The 10,000-nt window shown below is 37.0% G+C and overlaps 1 long non-coding RNA gene across 1 annotated transcript; it reads left to right on the top strand.

Annotated features, from left to right (window-relative positions):
- Positions 1-838: 838 nt before the first annotated feature.
- LOC138053776 (uncharacterized) lies at positions 839-4,506 on the top strand. Its single transcript, XR_011133245.1, has 3 exons — positions 839-1,047; positions 1,791-1,941; positions 4,405-4,506. It is a non-coding gene; the product is annotated as an uncharacterized lncRNA (long non-coding RNA).
- The last annotated feature ends 5,494 nt before the right edge of the window (positions 4,507-10,000 follow it).

The following is a 10,000-nucleotide window of genomic DNA, read 5'->3' as shown; positions in this document are numbered from 1 at the left end:
ATCTATGTAAATTGACACAACCCGGCCATAAAATAGTTTTTGTGTGCAAATTTCATGTAAATTGCTGGGATGAATCATGCAAATAACATGTAAATCAAGGCCTTTGTGATATAGGAGTCCCAGCACAGAATGAGATTGAGAAAGTAATGTAGGCTAGTAAGCAGACTTTACCATGCTCCTTGAAAAAAGAAAAAAAAAATAGCATTGGTGTTTAGCTGCCCAAATTAATCGTGCGGGTTTCAGTCAATTAACGTGGGTGCTTTCATAGCCCGTAGCTGCAGGTGAGAATTACTTCTTATGAAGTAATGATCGAAAATCCGGCAGCCATATTTGTTATTCTAAATGATTAGTATCCAGTCTCTTGAGAAAAACAGAAAAGGAAATCTCAAAAGGAACACACTTTCCCCCGTTCCATATTTTGATTGAGGAAATTTGCTCTGCACCTTTAAAGCAGAAAATTCTCCCCGGCTTTTCCACCCAAAATGAAAGCGCCCCAGGAATCGCACTGGGCTCGCAACGGGTTGTGATTGGATGTTGGCACAAAGAGAAGGATTGTGGACACTTTGTCCGCCATTATGAATTGCCCCGCCGCAAAGACTCTGGGAACGAGATCGGTTTGAATTATCGGTTTGGTTTTCGCGCGGGCGATCAATGCATGTGCTCTTCCTCTCTTTTTCCCTTGTTGTACGACCAAAATTGGATCTTTGCGATTCCTTAACATTTTGTGCGGGTGAAATAGCACGCATTCCACCAAATAAACCCAGTAAACATCGACGGAATCCGGAAGAAAGGGCAACGACAATTCAGGTCAGATAATCAGCATTCGCCTCAAAGATACACGCCAGTGACATGATTCAACCTCAGACAGTCTCCGAAAGGGCTAATCGGTGAAGACTTCATGGCAAAAATAGAGACCTTCTTCAAAACGTAAAGGGAGTTCTACGAACGTTTGGAACAAAGGGTGGCCTGGCCGAACAGCTACATTTAGCGAATGGGCGGGAAGATTCAAAAGATCCGAAAAGCAAAAGACTGCCGGAGGTGTTTTCGGTAAGTCGTCATCTTACTTACAAACCTGATTTAAGTTTAAATGGCATAAAATTTTAAAGTTTTGTTGCCTTGTTTCCCGCCCAATTTACTTTCAAACTTGTACCCGGCTTTTTGCTCCCTAAAATTGTTTATGTCGCCTTGTTCCTAAGACATTTTGTCATTTTTCCTCTGTTCCCCAGTTCAAAATAGCCATTTTCCTTCGTTTCCCAAAACGCCAAGGAGGGCCTCAGCACAGTCATTACTTTTGCAGACCTACTCCCTTAGTAATTTCACTTTAAATATTGTATTAAGGCCATTTAAGGCAATAACAATAATAACGAATAGGGAATTACATGTAATATATGGATCTCTGTATACCCAGCCCCTTATTCGCCACTTGCAGATGCCTTGTTCTTCAAACGATGCCACTACAAGAGCACAATAGTGGCCGGTTATTCTGTAGTTACTCCCTTGTCACATGTGTACCTACCTACATGTACCTTCACTGGTTTCTCATGCACGAGGAGCCAGAGCGAGCTAAATTTTGGACTGGGCGCTTAATAAGATTACTCCTTTGACACTAGATTTCACTGAAAGGTCGGTTACACTTCAGAAGAAACCGCCTGGGAGATTATCTCGCTTTGGTCTCCCATTAATTGTCAATACCTCCGTCAATCCCACCCAAATAAAGTATCTTGATGACAAATCTTATTTCCATCAATTTGACCAAAATATAAATTATCCAATTTCTTTGATTGTCCAAGATAAGGCAGTTCTGTGGGCTTGATCGCTTGGTTATTGTTCCGGATGTCCGGACAAATTTCGACTTCCCGACTGGGTTCTTTTGAGGCCAGAATCCCAGATGAAGGGTGGCAGACAATGATGATAAATCTGACAAAATTAAGTGGAACAGGAGTAAGTACACGAAGCTTGTAGCTATTTTAATTGACATTCTTGTGTATTTGGGAGGTGAGCGGGAGGAGTTGGGTTTTTGAGGTCTATGCACAATCACAATCCTTTCAGGTGAAACCTGGAATTACTTCTAAGCGATCTAAGTGCACAGAAAAAGCAAGTTAAGGCATGGCCTAAAAGTTGATGCGAAAGAGTATACAAAATTAAATTTACAGCTATGCTATTGATAATTAATTGTGTAGCATATACCTGAGGTATACAATCCTTAACTCACTGTCACACCATTTTACTTTGTAACCTCTTGGCTCACATATACCTTAGGTTATACAATCTGTTAACTCACTGTGTCACCACTTCACTTTGTAACCTCTTGGGTAGCATATACCTGAGGTATACAATCCATAACTCACTGTGTCACCATTTCACTTTGTAACCTCTTGGGTAGCATATACCTGAGGTATACAATCCATAACTCACTGTGTCACCATTTCACTTTGTAACCTCTTGGGTAGCATATACCTGAGGTATACAATCTATTAACTCACTGTGTCACCAGTTCACTTTGTAACCTCTTGGGTAGCATATACCTGAGGTTATACAATCTATTAACTCACTGTGTCACCATTTCACTTTGTAACCTCTTGGGTAGCATATACCTGAGGTATACAATCTATTAACTCACTGTGTCACCAGTTCACTTTGTAACCTCTTGGGTAGCATATACCTGAGGTTATACAATCTATTAACTCACTGTGTCACCATTTCACTTTGTAACCTCTTGGGTAGCATATACCTGAGGTATACAATCCATAACTCACTGTGTCACCATTTCACTTTGTAACCTCTTGGGTAGCATATACCTGAGGTATACAATCCATGACTCACTGTGTCACCATTTCACTTTGTAACCTCTTGGGTAGCATATACCTGAGGTATACAATCTATTAACTCACTGTGTCACCAGTTCACTTTGTAACCTCTTGGGTAGCATATACCTGAGGTTATACAATCTATTAACTCACTGTGTCACCAGTTCACTTTGTAACCTCTTGGGTAGCATATACCTGAGGTATACAATCTATTAACTCACTGTGTCACCAGTTCACTTTGTAACCTCTTGGGTAGCATATACCTGAGGTTATACAATCTATTAACTCACTGTGTCACCATTTCACTTTGTAACCTCTTGGGTAGCATATACCTGAGGTATACAATCCATAACTCACTGTGTCACCATTTCACTTTGTAACCTCTTGGGTAGCATATACCTGAGGTATACAATCCATGACTCACTGTGTCACCATTTCACTTTGTAACCTCTTGGGTAGCATATACCTGAGGTATACAATCCATAACTCACTGTGTCACCATTTCACTTTGTAACCTCTTGGGTAGCATATACCTGAGGTATACAATCTATTAACTCACTGTGTCACCAGTTCACTTTGTAACCTCTTGGGTAGCATATACCTGAGGTTATACAATCTATTAACTCACTGTGTCACCATTTCACTTTGTAACCTCTTGGGTAGCATATACCTGAGGTATACAATCCATAACTCACTGTGTCACCATTTCACTTTGTAACCTCTTGGGTAGCATATACCTGAGGTACATGTATACAATCCATGACTCACTGTGTCACCATTTCACTTTGTAACCTCTTGGGTAGCATATACCTGAGGTATACAATCTATTAACTCATTGTGTCACCAGTTCACTTTGTAACCTCTTGGGTAGCATATACCTGAGGTTATACAATCTATTTACTCACTGTGTCACCATTTCAGAGTAAAATCTATAAATGTCACTCTCAGGAGGGAGAGGGTTGTTAATCTAATAAGCCATTTCGGAGTTCATGTCTGCCTCCTCTTCAAAGCGAGTCTAAGTGCAAAGTTTTTCTCCTGAAAATTAGTTTTCATTCATATGTACATGTAGATCTAATTACCATCACAAAGACTTCGCACTTAGACTCGCTTTGAAGAGGAAGCAGACAGGAACTCGGAAATAGCATATTCATAACAATACACTAAAAGCCATCTTGAGGAATTCTTATATCGCAAAACGTTTGTTTTAAGGGACAATTTTTGGCATGATTGCTCCACTGTTTTAATTGGATATGGGAAATCTCACAAGCTAGTGCTTTGAGTGCTTTATGCCCAGGCACCCTCAAAAAAAGATCAAATTTATGAGTGAAACACTAAATCAGACATTATCAATAAAAAAGTATGAAAAATTCAACAATAAATAATTATTATTGATTTTATTACTTGTACAAAATGGTCAGTTTGGTAAGGTGGACACTTTGGGATGTTGTCACAGGCTTCCATATAAGCTTGTAAGCCAGGGTGTCAACAAGGAATTCTAGCGGGTCAAATTTCCACAGCTCCTACCATAACCATTATGTCGGGTCATGAAGCTGACCTGGTAGGGTTTTCATATGTCCATATTAATTTTTTGTTTCAGGGCAATGTATTAGGTCTTTGGCAGCTAAAAAGGGCAGGTGGAGATTGTCTTGAATGGGGCTTTTCTAAAAGGTAGGTAACTGTTATTTAAGGAAACTCTTGTATTTCTCAAAGTACCATGGAAACACTACATACATGTACATTGCACAGAGACCAATGGGATAAATTGTTTTGTGCTCTCTTTCAAAGTGAGACTGTATGTAAATTTTGTGATGTCTATAAACATAATAAATATTAAAAATTTTATCATTGTGTAATACAATTCAGAAGTTTTCATTGGCCCTGCCATCCTAGTATATGAGCTAATATTCCATGCTCTACAAAATGATGGAAAGGGTACATGTCAGCTGAAAATATACAGTTACACAATGAAGTCAGTAGATTTCTCTCTATTTTGGGGGCATTTTCAATAAAACTATTATGATTGCGTTCAGGCTTGTTAAATATGAAATAACCAGTCGAGCATGGAAAACAAAGTTGCCCAACATATCCTAATAATGATAATGATAATGATAATAATAATAATAATTCGTGAAGCATAATTTAGCTTGTTATGTGGAGCCAAGCTAATAAGCAAAAGATCATTAGGATAATTTGTCATTTGTTTTGTTTGTTAGTTTGTAAATTTTTACTAAACCGATTGACTCCTGGGAGTTTACTATGTGTAATGCCAGATGATTTTCTGATCATTTTGTACTTTGCAACCACCTCATAGTCCATACCTTGTCACGGTGGGGTTGCTTGTGTACCTCAATGCCCCAGAGCTAGCCCAATGAGAAATTCAGCATAGGAAAGTGCTGTTTGTTGTTTTTGAGTAGAGGTCAGACTGAAACAGACTACATATATGTAATAGACAGAATACAGCCTTAAGCTGCTAGCTTAACCAGACCTGAAGTACATTGTACATTGATCAGTTTCGATGTAATCTTTAAAAGTATCTATAATATTAAATTATTATTGCAAAACAGATTGCATTTTAAATAATTTCTTGTATGTGATAGTCTGTTTTTGACTTTTGTTATCAAAAGGCACAACCAGTCTCTTTTTCATCATTTTTATTTTACCCTAACGAGTTCTGTCTCTCTCGGGTAGTCAGTCCATTTTTTACTCTTGTTATCTGAAGGCAGAACCAATTTTGTAATAATTATTATTTTGTACTAATGAGTTCTGTCCGTCTTGGGTAGTCAGTCCAGTTTTGGACTGTTGTTATCTGAAGGCAGAACCAATTTTGTAATAATCATTATTTTGTACTAATGATTTCTGTCTCTCTTGGGTAGTCAGTCCAGTTTGGACTGTTGTTATCTGAAGGCAGAACCAATTTTGTAATAATTATTATTTTGTGCTAATGAGGTCTGTCTCTCTTGGGTGGTCAGTCCCGTTTTGGACTGTTGTTATCTGAAGGCAGAACCAATTTTGTAATAATAATTATTAAATGTACTAATGAGTTCTGTCTCTCTTGGGTAGTCAGTCCAGTTTTGGACTGTTGTTATCTGAAGGCAGAACCAATGTTGTAATAATAATTATTTTGTGCTAATGAGTTCTGTCTCTCTTGGGTAATCAGTATAGTTTGGACTGTTGTTATCTGAAGGCAGAACCAATTTTGTAATAACTATTATTTTGTACTAATGAGTTCTGTCTCTCTTGGGTAGTCAGTCCAGTTTGGACTGTTGTTATCTGAAGGCAGACCCAATTTTGTAATAATTATTATTTTGCACTAACGAGTTCTGTCTCTCTTGGGTAGTCAGTCCAGTTTGGACTGTTGTTATCTGAAGGCAGAACCAATTTTGTAATAATTATTGTTTTGTACTAATGAGTTTTGTCTCTCTTGGGTAGTCAGTCCAGTTTTGGACTGTTGTTGAAGGCAGAGCCAATTTTGTAATAATTATTATTTTGTACTAATGAGTTCTGTCTCTCTTGGGTAGTCAGTATAGTTTGGACTGTTGTTATCTGAAGGCAGAACCAGTTTTGTAAATAATTTTATAAATTATTATTATTTTGTACTAACGAGTTCTGTCTCTCTTGGGTAGTCAGCCTAGTTTTGGACTATTATTTTCTGAAGGTAGAACCAATTTTTGTAATCATTATTATTTTGTACCAACTGGTAATTCTGTCTCTCTTGGGTACTCAGTCAATTTTCTATGTACATGTATTTGTGTAACCTGAAGGAAAATCAGTTAACATTAATATCCTTAATTTTGTTTTCTTTGATACAGGGCCAATCTTCAGGAGATAATATAGTCAAATCTCTTAAAAGCTGGTGTCGAATCTTGATTGTGAAAGAGGAGAGCGAACCGTTGAAAACAATAGCTGATAATTATAGAAAAAAAGTGGAACACCTTCCGATCTATCAACATATATTCTCCTTACATGTTCTCCTCGACCAAGTCCCCAAATGATCAACCATTTCGGAGAAAAATAGTATTCGATATTCTAGACTTGCTACCCATGAGGACTGCAAATTCACTGAGAGTTGCTAAACGAGTAATTTTGGAGAATCCGGGCGGGTGTGTCAAAAATAAAATGAAGACCCCGGGACAAACGCCCTTCAATCTATGGACTCATTGCTGTGTTGGAATAGGAGAACGCCCTGGGATTACCAGAAAAAAATAGTATTAATGCACCGCTTTTGTTTTTCTTACAGTAGCTTACAGTTATCGCTAAGTCTTTTTCGTTCCATCAAGGACATTACTTGAAATGACATTGACATCCCGTATGAGACATCTCGTTGTCTCGTACGGGGCGGGGCAAAGTCTCTGGAAAACGTTCCCTGAATGGCGTTTTGTGGATTTATGCTTCTCCCTTGTGACTTAAAAACCATGCAGTTAATTTGTCATAGTATACTAATTTGTAGTATTTTTCATCTGAACTGGCAGGTGGCACACCTCATACAGTTCGATGTAACTTGTAAATTCGGTCTAACCATGCAGTTAATTTGTCATAGTATACTAATTTGTTGTATTTTTCATCGGAACTGGCGGGTGGCACACCTCATACAGTTCGGTGTAACTTGTAAATTCGGTCTAACCATGCAGTTAATTTGTCATAGTATACTAATTTGTTGAATTTTTCATCGGAACTGGCGGGTGGCACACCTCATACAGTTCGGTGTAACTTGTAAATTCGGTCTAACCATGCAGTTAATTTGTCATGGTATACTAATTTGTAGTATTTTTCATCTGAACTGGCGGGTGGCACACCTCATACAGTTCGATGTAACTTGTAAATTCGGTCTAACCATACAGTTAATTTGTCATAGTATACTAACTTGTAGTATTTTTCATCTGAACTGGCGGGTGGCACACCTCATACAGTTCGATGTAACTTGTAAATTCGGTCTAACCATGCAGTTAATTTGTCATGGTATACTAATTTGTAGTATTTTTCATCTGAACTGGCGGGTGGCACACCTCATACAGTTCGATGTAACTTGTAAATTCGGTCTAACCATGCAGTTAATTTGTCATAGTATACTAATTTGTTGTATTTTTCATCTGAACTGGCGGGTGGCACACCTCATACAGTTTGATGTAACTTGTAAATTCGGTCTAACCATGCAGTTAATTTGTCATGGTATACTAATTTGTAGTATTTTTCATCTGAACTGGCGGGTGGCACACCTCATACAGTTCGGTGTAACTTGTAAATTCGGTCTAACCATACAGTTAATTTGTCATAGTATACTAATTTGTAGTATTTTTCATCTGAACTGGCGGGTGGCGCACCTCATACAGTTCGATGTAACTTGTAAATTCGGTCTAACCATGCAGTTAATTTGTCATAGGATACTAATTTGTAGTATTTTTCATTGGAAGTGGCGGGTGGCACACCTCATACAGTTTGATGTAACTTGTAAATTCGGTCTAACCATGCAGTTAATTTGTCATAGTATACTAATTTGTAGTATTTTTCATCGGAACTGGCGGGTGGCACACCTCATACAGTTTGATGTAACTTGAAAAGTAGGTGTACCCATGCAGGTAATCCATGCGGTTAATTTGTTTTAGTATGCTAGTATTACCCAACTGAACTGGCAGGTGAACTGTAAACCCGGAGGTAAGCTGCACCCTGACCTTACCAGCTCAAATTTACGGAAAAACGTTTTTTGACAGAAAACAAAAGAAATCCAAAGTCTAGTCTTTAGAAGTCAAGTTCATCCACTGTTCATCGAACGTTAACTCACTATTCACTAATATTGAAACGGAAAATACTTTAATGTAATTTTAGCACTTTAATGTAATGAACATCGTTTTTACCAACTTGGACATATGATTGATCTTTTTCTGGTATTTGTTGACAGGAATTTCTTAAACACAGTTTTGCCATAGATTTTTTTGCATTACAACAAGAACATGAGCAGAACGTTTGTAGCTTAGTACATGCGATTAGGCATAAAAGTGGATGCAAAGATGGAAAACTGGCCACCAGAGGCAGCCTTTTTCAGATCTTCTCGCAGATAAGCCGTGCCCATTTCTAACAACTTTATTTGTAATTGGGGTAAAATAAGCCAGATTTTTATACTTATTTAATAATAATGAAATCCCTTACATATATTTTATTCCTTATTTGATGAATTTGTATGGGTTATCAAATAGTGATGAGTGAATTTAGGGAATAATTTCACACATGCTTTGTCCAAAATCAAATAATTTCATAAACCTTAAGGCAAGAAAAATTATTTGATTTTGGACAAAACACAAGTGGAATTATTCCCAAGTTTCACGAGTATACATTGTACCATTTCATCAGCTATAAATCATGGTTGACAAATCGCATTCATAGGACGTGGGTTTTTTCGAAAGTGGACACCATTCTGGCACTGTAGAAAAAGTTGCCATGGCAACTCATGTTATTAATTGAATTATTTTATTGAACTTATTGCAAGAATTTTATGGTACACTTAGATTCTATTGAAAGTAATATAAACAAATGATTATTTTTAGATTTGAAATAAAAATTTATGCATTCACAAACTCTAGAACTTGTTCTTTTTTCTACGTAAAATCGACTAACCTTTCATCCATTTCACTTTTTATTAACATTTCCTGGCTTATGTCAGGTTTTAAATGCTATTATTTACAGAGATATTGTAAACATTTTGCTGAGATTTTGTGCACTAAAACACCAACATTTTAAAAACATTTCACATACTTTACCCCTCCAGTTTTACAGACATTTTATTGACATTTCCTGCCTTCTGTCAGGTTTTAAATACTTAATTTACAGAGATACTGTGAACATTTTGCGGAGATTTTGTGCACTAAAACACCAACATTTTAAAAACATTTCACATACTTTTCCCCTCCAGTTTTTTGAGGGTTTTTGTAGACATTTTATAGACATTTCATGCATTCTTCTCACTCACTTTTTACAGAGATAACACTGACATTTTATATGGATGGATTTACAGAGATTTTTTCTCGTGTAAATTTTACAGAGAAAGTAAAGAGATTTTACAGACATTTTGTACTTATCGCATAAAATCTCTGTAAAGTTTTCCTTCAATTTACATAGATTTTATTGAGATTTTGTACACATTTTATGTCATCGTAAGGACGAAAATGTGTTAAATTTTACAGACTTTTTATGGAGTTACAAAA

Source organism: Montipora capricornis, chromosome 1 (assembly GCF_036669925.1).
Source record: "Montipora capricornis isolate CH-2021 chromosome 1, ASM3666992v2, whole genome shotgun sequence".
Lineage (NCBI taxonomy): Eukaryota > Metazoa > Cnidaria > Anthozoa > Scleractinia > Acroporidae > Montipora > Montipora capricornis.
Note: the sequence above shows the minus strand (reverse complement) of the source record. Positions and strands in the feature narration are given on the sequence as shown.